The sequence below is a fragment of the Ascaphus truei genome, chromosome 2 (assembly GCF_040206685.1).
Source record: "Ascaphus truei isolate aAscTru1 chromosome 2, aAscTru1.hap1, whole genome shotgun sequence".
NCBI lineage: Eukaryota > Metazoa > Chordata > Amphibia > Anura > Ascaphidae > Ascaphus > Ascaphus truei.
The window spans coordinates 102,136,933-102,150,958 of record NC_134484.1 but is presented as its reverse complement, the minus strand read 5'-3'; positions in this window follow the sequence as shown (position 1 = coordinate 102,150,958).

Genomic DNA, 14,026 nt, shown 5'->3' with positions numbered 1-14,026 from the left:
GCAGTGTCTGCTACTGGGGGGGCCGGTGGCGGTGGATGCTGCGGGGGACAGGAGGCGGTGGCTGCTACTGGGGGAGGGGGGCTGTTGGCTGTGAAGGGGGTGCTGTTGCTACGGGGAGTGGGTGTTAGGCCGGTGGCTGAAGGATGGCTGAGAGGGATGGGGGACGGCGGCTAGGTTTGCCAGGTGGCGTGTCCAAAAATACTGGACACAATGCTAAAATATACGAGATGCGAGACCCGCCCAAAACATATTAAAATATAGCCCCTCCCCAATACATATAAAAAATACCGTAGTTGCTTTCATCCTATGGTACTGGGATTCCCTCAGACATGCTCACAACTGGGGTGGCAGCAGCCACAGTACTATATGGTTGGTTCCAGAAAAATCCACTGCTGCCCTTGCTGTTCTGTCCTCACTGCCAACTAAGCTTGAAAGAGGAATTTCTCCTCCGTCTCTCAGAAGGGTCATGAGCATAGACCCCCAATCCCTTGCTGCGACCACTCATAAAAAAAGTTCAATCTCTCTCTGCTCCCTACCCACCAAGTCTGACAAACCACCTACCTTCACACCATAAAAAGACATGCAATCGGTTTCTGTCTCTGTGGAAAGGATTCTGTCAGATTCAGGCTGCAGATTCTGAAGAATCCACCAGCAGATTCCGCATGGACTTGGGTGGGCGCAAGCCTCCTGCGGATTTCATTGTGCAACAGTTTCAAAAATCATTGCGAAATCAGGAAGTTCCTCCCAACACAGAGGACTTTCTTGAGCAGTGAAACAAAACAATTTCTACTTCCTTAAATATATCACCCGGAAGTGAGACAATTACATATTTTCTTAACCTTTAACCCACCATACAAGAAAGAAAACATCTTACGATCAATACAGATTATACAATTCTCAATAATATCACAATTTACAAATCATTACCTAATCAAAGATTACAAATAAGACTGTAGCTCAAAATCTTTATTTAAACCAGGTGGGTCAAGATTTTTTAATATTACAATCCAAAATAACTCAAGTTGTAATATTTTTTTCAATCTATTACCTCCTCTTGTCCACATGAAACTTCCTCCAGTGGTATAAATTCAAAACAATCACCTTGTCCCTTATGTTTTTCCCATGCATGGACTGCTGTGGCATAAGCTACATTTATTTTACCTATTGCATGGACATGTTCATAAATATGTTGCTTAAACATATGTGTAGCCTGGAGCTCCCGTGGCTCCTGGAGACCCCCCTCCCCTTGAGCAGCTCGGTCGCGGGTGCCGACAGACCCGACGGCTGCTTCCAAGGGTGGGGGCTGGAGCAGGGAGCAGCGCGGCTTCTCCTGCCTGCGGCCGGTTGCCGGGGACGCGATCGGGCGGTTGCTAAGGCCGCGATCGCGTCTCTAAGGTCCCGGCGGCCGGCCAAGCAGGGCGCCGCCATTGAGGATACTGTTGCGCATGCGCAGGGATGCGTAGGCGCAGGGACAGCCCCCGAGACAGGGATAGCTCGCGCGAGAGCAGGGAGAGCTGAGGGAAGGTCGAGGCAGCCCGGGAAAGCTTGCGCAAGCGCAGTGAAGGTAGGGAAAAGCCCGCGAACCCCTAGCCTACCAGGGAAGGCTCTGAGCTGGGACTACATATCCCAAGAGCCTTTGCGAGCCCCATGTGACCCCAGGGAGCCAATAGGGCTTAGGAGACCCCTGGGAAAAGAGATACATTTGGCGGGCTTGCAGCACGTTAGATTAGTCAGAGACCGGAGCAGCCCAGGGAAGGAGGTAGGGTACAGGAGTCAGGGACTCCCTGTACTAGGCCAGCACCCCCAGGGCTCGAGATAGCTCAGCTCCCCAGTAAGGTGAGTGTTGCCCGGGGCAGCCCTCGGGTTAGGGACCCTGCCACTTACATTAGTGGGAGCTGGGAAAGGAAGGTTACAGAGAGTTGGAGTCAGGGAGCTGTGAGGGAAGCAAGGTGCGGGGAGCGAGAGCAGCTCCTGCACCCCATAGGTGCCCACACCCCAGGTAGGCCCCAACTCCCCACTAGGTTAGTGGGTAATTGCTGAGGGAGGCCCAAGATAGGGACGCTGCCCTTAGTGTAGTGCTGCATTGTCAGAGTCACGGCTGTCAGTGCCGTGAGGTCTGACAGGCAGGCACCTTGTTGCGCAGCACGTTGACTGCCAACCTCCAGTGAGCTACAGCTTGCTGCTGTAGGCGCTGGGACTAGTCAGAGAGTAGTGGGTCTGGAGAAGGGCTATAGCTGTTCTAGTCACCTTGAGGTAGCGCTAGGGGTAGGATGCCTGAAGGGATAAACTGGTAACTGAGAGCAGGAATTCTGGAGAGGATCTGCACTAGGCTAGCCAACAGTAGGTAGACGCCCAAGTACTGCATGGAAGAGTACTCTAGTCCATTCCAGATCACTTACCGAAGGGACTTGGGTAGTTGGGGGAGTGGGACAGGTCATTACCCCTGCAGGCCCTAGGAGTTCCCCAAGCCACTACAGGTTGCTGTACTACAGGGACAGGCCCTAGGTTAGGGTTCCTGTCACGTTAGTACCATTTAGATTAGACAGGGACACAGCAGACGCTGCGGTTCCTGTGAAGCGGTCCGCACGTGCAAGGAGTTCGGTTGGATCAGACGGATTCATCACACGTCTGACCCTTTGAGAAGTTTGTTGCTGACCCGAGCACCGGAGTGCTCGGCAGGTATTATACCATCACATGTGCACCAACAGGCCTAGAGGTTCTTAGTGACTGCGCAGTCACCCATTGACTATCTCTGTAGGAGTACGGGACATTGGGTGGGGTTCTTGGGACACTGGGTGGGATCACCTAGTGTTTGGGAATCGTCCTGCGAGACGTCACTGTTAGTGTCTCACCGTGAGAGAGACACAGGTTATCATTATTATTCGTTAGTAAAGTCCTTAGTTATATAAAGCACTGTGTATGGTATTATTGTGATTGTCCTGCGAGGAACCACTCCCCCTCTGGTGGGAGCCATCGCAGGTGGAGGCGCTGTACCGAGAAGATGTTGTAAGTGATCACCCCTAGTATAATTACCCCAGGTTCCCCGTGGCGGAAGCTCAGCCCTCCTGTGAGCCAACAGGTAATGCACCACACCTGAGTAACAATATATGTTTCCTGCACTCACACAGTAGAATCTGCGATTGGGTGGGGGAATACCCGTTACATATGTATTCTTCCTGTGTTTCTCATGCCACATTTACATATAGCCATATATACACAACACATTTAGATGAACAATACAAAAAGGATTTGATCTTAAAATGTCTACTGTTGTGGAGTCATGAAATGCATTCCCCTTTAATGCAAATTTCCATTGTTTACAAAAACCACCCATCCATTTGACTTAACAGTTAATTTGCTTGTTAAATCACGACCAGATGAAGAAACTCCAGCTCCCACTTTTTCTGAAAATGACATGTGTTTTTTTTTTTTTTTTTTAGGAATTAGTTTCCTCAATATTGGGTCACATTTCAAAAGGAACGCATTTTTACAAAGTATTTTTTATAACTTCAAATGATGCAGAACTATAATGTGCTAAAGACACATCAAATGTATTATTTTTGTTAATACTTGTCTGTTTTTGAACAATAAATATGAACAATAAATATTCTCTCTTAATTGTATGTGCTCTTTCTTTTGTTTTATTGAAGAAATCTAATTTGTATTCTCTAGCTACTAATCACCTTGCATAGTAAATTCCCTCTCCTCAGAACAATTCCTTCTCACATGTAAACCTTATGCCAATTATATATTATCAATCATGGGTCTTGAATGGAAACTCTGTTACCTGCATTTGGTTGCTAGAATAATGTAGACTGCACTAAACATACAGTATAAAATCTAAGAAATCAATCTTCATTGGATCGCATCTGTGTGTAAGGCGTAAATTCAAGCAATTTTTTTTTAAATCAATGTAAATCTTCTATGGTACCTTTCCATATCAGCACAATATCATCTATGAAACATCACCAAAAAGATGAAATCCAAAAATCTCTTATCATTGGAGAAAACACATTCTTGTTCCCACATAACCAGGAACACATTTGCATATGAGGGAGCAAATGGACTTCCCAAAGCTGTACCCTTTTGTGGTAAAACTATAACTTCTATCAACCAAAAAATGATTATGAGTTAACATTAATTCCAAAAATGTAATATGGAAACTCTAGTGCTCACTCATTCATTTTGTAAATCTATCTAAATAATAAGCTATAGCTTTAATTCCTTTGGCATGTGGAATAGAGGAATGTAGTGCTTCTACATCAATTGTACCTCATATATAGTGATCAAACCAAGCAAAATCCTTGAACACATTCAATACATGCATTGAATCCTTCAGGTACAAAGGTAAGTCTAACAACACTATAGGTTTCAAAAAGTAATCAACATATTTAGCCAAATTTTGAAAGACCCTATAAAGACGACAATTGATCTTCCTGGTGGTGTCTCAATATCCTTATGTGCATTAGGCAGGGCATAAAAAATAGGTGTTGTAAGAAAATCAATTAAAAAAATGTATATCTTCTTATTTACTTCAAATCTAAATGACAATTCAACAGGACTTTATAGTCACCAGTAGTATCACCCTTCAATTTAATATATGTTTTACCATCCTGCAACAAAGTATACACATTTTGGATATAAAAATCCTGATCCATAATGATCACATTTCCTCCCTTATCTGAGGATTTAAAATACACTGGCGACACACTTTATTCGAGCTCGGCTAGTCCCACGAATTCGGGTATACCCGGGTGTATTGAGGTTTGTGACTGTTTTCTGCCCGAGTGCATTGAGGTATTTTCAAGGCAGGGATTGAAGCATTTTATTCCCGCTGGCTGCAATACTGCACAGTATATATATATATATATATACTGCATTACAATTCATGAATTTATGCCATCTGGTAGACACGCGAAGCATTGCAGCCTATTAAATCCTAATCATTATCATTTAACAGATCAGCCGCCCGTCAGCCAGGCATGAACCCAGGCTGGGAAGGCAAATGCAACGGGGCTTGTCAGAGGTGAGGAGCGGCGCATTCCAGGTATCTGCCAGGTACATACTGGGTATTTGCTCGAATAAAGTGTGTCGGTGCAGTACATTACAATCTCAGAATCAGAACTAATATCTCTTAATGCTTTGTTTTCATTTGCAGTTCAATTCAATTTTACTTCAACAGGATTATCTGCTTATAGGGCTATATCATTCAATACATGTCTCTGAAAGATATGGAAAGCATTACCAATACAGTAGGTGTAAATGGTACAAAGCTTGACCTCAGACAGAAAGCAGTGTACTTGTAACAGGGGAGTTATCCCTGTTCAGCAAATGTGCCTCTAATCCAGCAGTGTGGTGGTTAACTGCTGGTAGTCAATTATCCAACACCACCTGCCTGATTAGCTTCTTAGAAAAGCCTGTCTTTTGAGACAGGAAGAAAGATTATTCCAGAGTCTCACAACTTGTGAGACTGACCATGGGGACAGGGGTCTTGAGCCTGCCAGAAGAAACAGCAGAGCTGCTTGCAAGACACAGGGGAAAACACCTCTAAACCTGAATGCTGACAGAAACTGAGAAAAGGCAGCAACCCAGGAACTGAGAAGACTTTCCCTCCAACCACAAGAAACAGATAAGACTTTTCTTATAAGACTTTTTGGTATATCTGCTCATATCAAGATATATGTTTGGGGCTGGGAGACATGCTTATCTAAAGGGAGTTGTGGACTGCATAGGTTTCACTAGAAATACTCCCAAGTTAATAGAAGCTTTGTTTGACCCCTTTGTTTGGATGGTTTTCTGATGTTAAGGAAACGGGCGCAATAAAAGCCTTATTTAATTTTACCATAACAAGTCTCCCTTGCATACCTCTGTGCGTGTTCCTCCTACAGTACTGAATAATTATTTTCTCATAAGTTTCAGTCTCCAGCAGTCAAGATTCCAATCCATCAACATCTGATTCCAAATTATTCCCTCCTGATCCTGAATTTTCTAAAGATAACAATAAATAACTATCCTTATTTGTCACTTGACATGGCTTAAAGCTGCAGACCAAGCAATATCTTATATTAAAAAAAAAAAAAAAAAAAAAATCGGTTCTGTACTATGAGAAAATACTTGTAGGATTAAAAAAACAAAAAACCCTGAAAGACATTTTTAATGTATTATAATATAACAAGCATTTTTTGTTTCTGTAGCAAGAAATCTACAAAGTCACATCCCCTTCCTCTTATGAAACAGGCTCTGGCACACACCCCTTTTTGAGTCCTGCCCTCTCCCTAGCGGTGCACCAATTGTATCTAGTGACTGCCTGGTCACATGATCTTCCCCACAGAATCTTTGGTCTTCTTCTGCTGCACTGACAGCAATTTAGTGAACCACCGAGCCGAATCTTCACGGATCGATCACAGGAGAACAGATCAATTGGCAACTTATCATTATGTGGATTGTATTGATACACATATTAAAGGGGGGGGGAAAGAAAAAAATGGCAGCTTGGACTGCTGCTTTGAAACATGCATAGTGTTGCTATGTATACTTATACACTTCTAAGCTCTAACACAAATCTGATAGGAATCCCAATCAAAAGAACGTGATCATATGACAAATATTGAGCATTTTTTGGTACGTACCTATGAACCTAAAGGAGAATATTTTCCCATATTATACGTTTCATTGATTATTTATTACAGTATGAGACATACTGTAGTATTGAAGTGTCTGCAGGGTCTTACAATATAAATGACACCATTGTATATTCAGAGGTGCACAGTGCTAGTTTTGCTGATATACAGTTAGTTCCAGAAATAATTGGACACTGATATAAGTTTTGTTATTTCAGCTGTGTACCAAAAATAAATTCAAGTTAAAGTTAAATAATGATTATCTGCTTAAAGTGCAATCTCTCCGCTTTAATTTGAGGGTATTCACATCCAAATTGGAGGAAGGGTTTAGGAATTACATCTCTTTAATATGTAGCCCCCTCTTTTTCAAGGGACCAAAAGTAATTGGACAATTGACTCAAAAGCTGTTTCATGGACAGGTGTGGGCTATTCCTTCATTATTTCATCATCAATTAAGCAGGTAAAAGGTCTGGAGTTGATTCCAGGTGTGGCATTCGCATTTAGAAGCTGATGCTGTCAACTCACAACATGCAGTCAAATGAGCACTCAATGCAAGTGAAACAGGGCATCCTTAGGCTGCAATAAAAAAGAAAATCCATCAGAGAGATATCAGGAACCTTAGGAGTGGCCAAATCAACAGTTTGGTACATTCGGAGAAAAAAAGAACATACTGGTGAGCTCTGCAACACAAAAAGGCCTGGACGTCCATGGAAGACAACAATGGTGGATGATCGTAGGATCCTTTCCATGGTAAAGAAAAACCCCTTCACAACATCCAGCCAAGTGAAGAACACTCTCCAGGAGGTAGACATATCATTATCCAAGTCTACCATAAAGAGGAGACTTCACGAGAGCAAATACAGAGGGTTCACCACAAGGTGCAAACCATTCATAAGCCTCAAGAATAGAAAGGCCAGATTAGACTTTGCCAAACAATATCTAAAAAAGTCAGTCCAGTTCTGGAACAGCATTGTTTGGACAGATGAAACTAAGATCAACCTGTACCAGAATGATGGGAAGAAACAAGTATGGAGAAGGCTTGGAACGGCTCATGATCCGAAGCATACCACATCATCTGTAAAACACTGTGGAGGCAGTATGATGGCATGGGCATGAATGGCTTACAATGGCACTGGGTCATTAGTGTTTATTGATGATGTGACAGAAGACAGAAGCAGCCGGGTGAATTCTGAAATGTATAGGGATATATTGTCTTCTCAGATTCAGCCAAATTCAGCGAAGTTGATTGGACGGCGCTTCATTTTACAGATGGACCATGACTCAAAACATACTGCGAAAGCAACCCAGGAGTTTTTTAAGGCAAAGAAGTGGAATATTCTGCAAAGACCGAGTCAATCACCTGATCTCAACCCGATCGAGCATGCATTTCCCTTGCTGAAGACAAAACTTAAGGCAGAAAGACCCACGAACAAACAACAACTGAAGACAGCTAAGGCCTGGTAAAGCATCACAAGGGAGGAAACCCAGCATTTGGTGATGTCCATGCGTTCCAGACTTCAAGCAGTCATTGCCTGCGAAGGATTCTCGACAAAGTATTAAAAATTAACATTTTATTTATGATTGTGTTAATTTGTCCAATTACATTTGAGCCCCTGAAATAAGGGGACTGTGTATGAAAATGGTTGTAGTTCCTAAACGTTTCATACAATTTTTTTGTTCAACCCCGTGAATTAAAGCTGAAAGTTTGCACTTCTATTGCATCTCCGTTGTTTCATTTAAAATCCATTGTGGGGGCGTACAGAGCCAAAATTATGAAAGTTGTGTCAGTGTCCAATTATTTCCGGACCTAACTGTAAGTGCTCTATCACTGGAGAGCCCAGTGTACTGTACCTGTTACCAGTACGGGAGAGGCCGGACCAGGCGTCAAATAGCAGAAGTTGGGCCCGACGTCCGTCCGGGTACCACTTCTGGATTTGGCCCACAACTGTTGTCACAGTTGGCAGCCCTGCCTATAGTCTTAAAGAAAAGATAACGCTGATTTTTGAAAATACAAAAAGTATGAACCGTTTGATACCATCACATCTTGATAAATAAGTAGCTCAAACAGTACATTTGTTTGTCTTTTTCTACAGTTCAGAAAGATGTTAAAAAATGAAGCAACGTATGTACATTGTTGTCAATATTGCACTGAAATAATATGATTTTATTTATTCATTAACTTTTGTAGAAGCATTACAAGCATAGTTAATTTTCCTCTGTATTCCCTATGTGCTATTTTGTTAGATAACACAATGCCCTCATGTGGTAGAGTCTAGGCATTCAGACTTGTAATATATGATGATGATTTCATATTCTACAACAATCAACTAGATCAAATTCTTACTTCTGTGTTCACACACATTGTGGCTTTATACCCTAATAATCATTCTCTAACATAAAAAAAACTATTTTCTACACAGACTTAAGGGCTTTATATGCACACAAAATGATGTTCAGAGATATTTACGTGTATTCAAAATACCTCTATAGAACTGAATATACCAAATGTAATTTCAAGCAAATAAGGTTAGATATGCATATCATCTACGGTTGATATTGTATACCTTGAATATGCAGTGCACATCTGCTAGGTTGTTGTATTCAACAAAAGACAGAAAAGCCCAAAGCTACATCCAATATGAAAAAAATACACAGTGAAATACCTATGTATGTCTTCAAAAAGGGTAATTTAGTTGAACCCTTTGGCCAAAGCGTCATAAGCCTGCAAGCCACATCAAAGCAGAACAAAATATTGCAGGTCCTAACACTAACTGATTAAAATTCTTATTCACCTTTATAATTAAAGGAAGAATGATCACAGTGGATCTGGTCATAACCAGCTGCATGTAAGAAACCTGCAAACTTGGGAAGTGGGGTCTGCCTTGATGTGGCTAGCAGGCTTATGACGCTTTAGCCAAAGGGTTTAACTAAATGACCTTTTTTCAGAGATATATAGGTATTTCACTGTGTATTTTTGTCATATTGGATGTAGCTTTGGGCTTTTCTGTCTTTTGTTGTATACATTTAGCCATGCCCATTAGCACTCCTTTTGACACACACATACACATATATATTTGGGAAGTGGGGAGGGGCGAGCTTAAAACATGAGAGGGAGTTTGTGGCCACGCCCATTAGCACTCCATTTGACTCTTATATACATATATATATATATAGTGGTATTTTGGGGGTTTATCAGAGCTTGATGGGTATCTGTGAGGTTGTTTTGTACAGCGAACAACAAAAGATTGTTCAGGCGCCTGGTGAAAAAAATCTTATGTGGGTGATACTGCTGGTGTCCAGGTATAAAATCTACAACTGTAAATAGTTCAAAGTGTGGATAATGTCCTGGCCACTCCAAAATCGTACTAATGTGGATGTTGGTCACAGTACATGAAAAGAGAAACGTGGAGAATACGTAACGTAATACTGTTTTAAACTCCAATTCAAGCACTTGGATGTGCTATACATGATTGCCTAAGAGGTTAATGGGTCAAAAATAGAAATGTGATAGATAAGTGTAAAAAGGGTATTTTTAATAATAAAAAATATTAAAACACAATGTTAACAACAATGTAACATAATACAATCAATGTTCTGATGATGGTACGCTAAGAAAAATTTAAATCCTACTTACAAGACGTAGGTAGGACATGTGCATTGGATCATGAATGGATGGTCAGAGGATGTCAGCGCTCGTCCGTGGCTGGAGTCACCCGAGAAACCTGTGTTGTGCACTGTGTCCCAGACCAGTGGTTGTTAATAAAGTTTATATATTTAATATGGATGCTCTGACATCACGCGCTGGACGCCGTGTGGGAGGATTTCCCCGGACTAGAGCGGATTGGTGGCAGCAGCACATCCTGAGTGTTTATAACATCAACATACTGTAATAAGGTTGGCAGAGAAGTGCAGTGTGTATGGAGCACACGTGAGTACAGTTACCGGCAATTGACAGCAAGGCTGATACTGACCCCAGTGGAAGTGAGGAAGAAAATACCGCAGAACAATAGGACTTAACCAAGCTGATTCTGTAAATCTAACCCCTGTGCCACATGAACTGGTTCTTGATCTTATACAGTTTATGCTCATATTTGCATTAACTTTGCAAAAGTTGCGTACAAAGCTACATTTTTTTAATGCAAATCTTAGAAAAGATTCAATTTTCTTTAAAAAAAATTGCAAAAATGTTTGTGAAATCCTGTAAACTGCGGGACATTTGCAAATCTTAAATCACAAGGCATACAGGGCAAATGTTTTAATAATTTTTTGCCCCATGATTACCAATTTGATTATTTGAGTTCTCACTAAGCAATGTTACATACAGGACATAGTAGTTCAGGCCTTTGGGATATCATTTTAACCCTGTGCTCACCACAAACAAGGCGGGACCCCGGGACAGAGGTGGGAATTGGTAGAAACGCCACCAACAGCCACGGGGCGCGTTTGGAGAGTGGGTAGGTCGAGGTAGCCGGGTCGGGGTTGGAGAGTTCAGAGTTGTCGTAATACTTGCCGAGGTCAGAGTAGGAGAGGTCCGGATCGTAGAAGATACTATTAGCCAAGGTCGGGATTAGAGATAGTAGAATAGTTGCTGTCCGAGTGCCGAGGTCAGGGTTGGAGAGATGCAGAGGGTCAGAGGTAAGCCGAGGTCAGTAAGCTAGAGGTGAGGAGTCCAAGGATAAAGCCGGGTTGGTACATGAAGCAAGATACAGAAAGACAAGGCAAGACGAGACTGCGAAGGCAAAGGAGAGGTGAAACACAACAATACATGGATCTATGCGCAGCCAAAGTGCCAGTGACACTGCTGAGCATATATAGGCCTGAGTAGCCAATGAGACAGGGGGCGCGGCCTCAGCGGAAGCCATGATTGGTTAGAGCGGTGCAAGAGACAGGTAGGAGTGTGTCATGTGATCAGTGTTGCCATGGAGCTTGGGCGCACTGCACACGCGTCACGTGCGCACAGCGCGTGCCTTGGACGCACGATGCAATCCGGAGGTGGGACCTACCCTGCAGTACCTGGTGACATCACCTGTGTGTGTGCGCTGTGCGGCCTGCGGATGTTTTCCTGGAGGTAGTCCCGCGTGTGAACGGAGGTATGGCGGCGCGATTCCTGAATCCTCACAATCATTAGTTGAATGTCGGTGTTTGTACTTCTTTGTTCAGAAACTTGTAAATGTAAAGATCAAAGAAAAAAGGCAGAGGATTAAAGAGGTATACATCGACAGTACAGTTGGAGTTCCAATGTACTTAGCTGAATGGATTTCTTAAAGCCAAGAGTCAGGTGTCAGTATTATTGCTTATCATAGATCAGGAATGTCCCATAAATAGTATTTTGATTAGATTAAGTAGAGCATGTGTGAGTAACATATGGTGCATTGTACAGATATTAACACGGTACAAGTGTGCAACAGCCCCACCGGCACAGTGCGGTTACCTGACCTCTTTTTATAGCAGTCGCGTGACCGTGGCGGCCATTTTCAGGTAAACAGAAGACTTTGTTTCACTCCTGGGCAGATTGCATCCTGCACTTCTTGGAAACGCAGGATCCCATCTAAGCAGGAAAAAAGCACCTCTTTGGCGGTGGCCATCTTAAGGGACGCTCTGCAAGGGACTACATGTCCCATAACACCCCTGGAGCCAGACGGAGAGGCAGGGAAAGTAGTTGGCGCAAAACAGACCGCGCTGTGAGTCCGATGGAGGCAGCTGAGGGAGTAGGTAGTGTCCAGGTGCCAGTGATTCCCGGACTAGGCTAGATCTCCCCCGCAGGCCCTAGCTAGGCCCCTGAGCCTTGTAGCTTGTGTGTGCTGTAGGTAAGGCCCCCAGAGAGGGACGCTTCCCCTTAGTAGGTAGCATTAGTGTTCCAGTGGTGACTGGATGGTCACGTGGTGATTTGCGGCCTGCGGTCTGGGACTTGCCCCACGCAGTGGATTGGATAAGATGAGAAGGGGATTTGCAGGCCCCATGTCACGGTACCTGACTGATCCATTGCCTGACGGTGACATCTGGGTACAGGAGTGACCGGGGAGGTATTATAAGTGCACCAACGAGATACACACGGGTAGCGCTACTCCACATACAGGACTGCCTTATGAACACTGGGTGTTTAGGTGCTTAGGGCACCCTCAGTACTTTGGGGGAACCACGCCGGGCGTTGGGATATTGTGTGGAGTGTAATTGTACTGTGTTGATATTTGCGTATGTTAATAAATCATACTATATAATTATATAGGTATTGCACTGTGTATTTTTGTCACATTGGAAGTAGCTTTGAGCATTTTTTTGTGTTTTGTTGTATACATTTAGCAACGCCCACAAGCACTCCTTATGACACTTATATGCATATCTATATTATGTGGTAATGGTTTGGGTTTATCAGAGCTTGTTGAGAATTTATGTATTTTGTTAACTGTGTGCAGCTGGTCTCAGTTGCTTATGGGAGGTTAGTGACCCCTCCCCCCCAAGGTTTAAGCTTGCCCCACCCCACTTTCCAAGTTGACAGGTCAGTTTCATTTTGCCAGGTTACGACAGATCCAATGTTATTATTCTTCCTGTAATTATACAGGTAAATAAGAATTTTAACCCAGGTGAGTGTTAGGACCTGCGAACAGGGTCTGCCTTGATGTGGCTCGCAGGCTTATAATGCTTTGGCCAAAGGGTTAAACTAAATGACCCTTTTTCAAGAGAATATACTGTATAGGTATTGCACTGTGTATTTTTGTCACATTGGAAGTAGCTTTGGGCATTTTTTTGTGTTTTGTTATATAATTAAATATACCTGTGTGTGTACAGCTGCAGCGGCCGTTATTCAAACAAATCACGGCGCCGATTTCGTGTGCTCTGCTGTACTCCACGCATCATAAACGCGGCCAATCGCCCCAGGCACCCGCTTATCGCGATTGCTTTGTTGAATTTCATGGCTTCTGTTTCTTTGGGTGCAATGAAATGAATGAATTGCAATGTGTACAGTACCGTGCTACTGTGTCAATTTAAGGTGTTTAAAAAACAGAACTCTAAAATGCCATTTTCTGCACTCACCGCACTCGCGTCTTAAGGCGGTAAGGTTGTAAGAAATCACGCGCCACGACATGGGTATTCCGTATTATTCGCTGTAATTGATTCCTGTGAGGGGTTATCCCGCTTGCGCTGGGATCCCTCCCAGGTGGAGGCACTGTACCAAGGAGGAAAGAGTTCACCCCAGGCTCCAAGTGGCAGAAGATTTGGCCTCCTGTGAGCTATACAGGTAATCAGCACACGTAACTCCCATTGTCATAGGGAAAGGGGGATACATACAGTATGTTGCAAAGTCTAGAGAAGTATGGAGTATGCATGTTTGGGTTATATTACTATTTGGTTCAGACAAAATTAAGTAAATGTATGTATTCTTTAGGGAGTGGGTGACATTTTTCTTT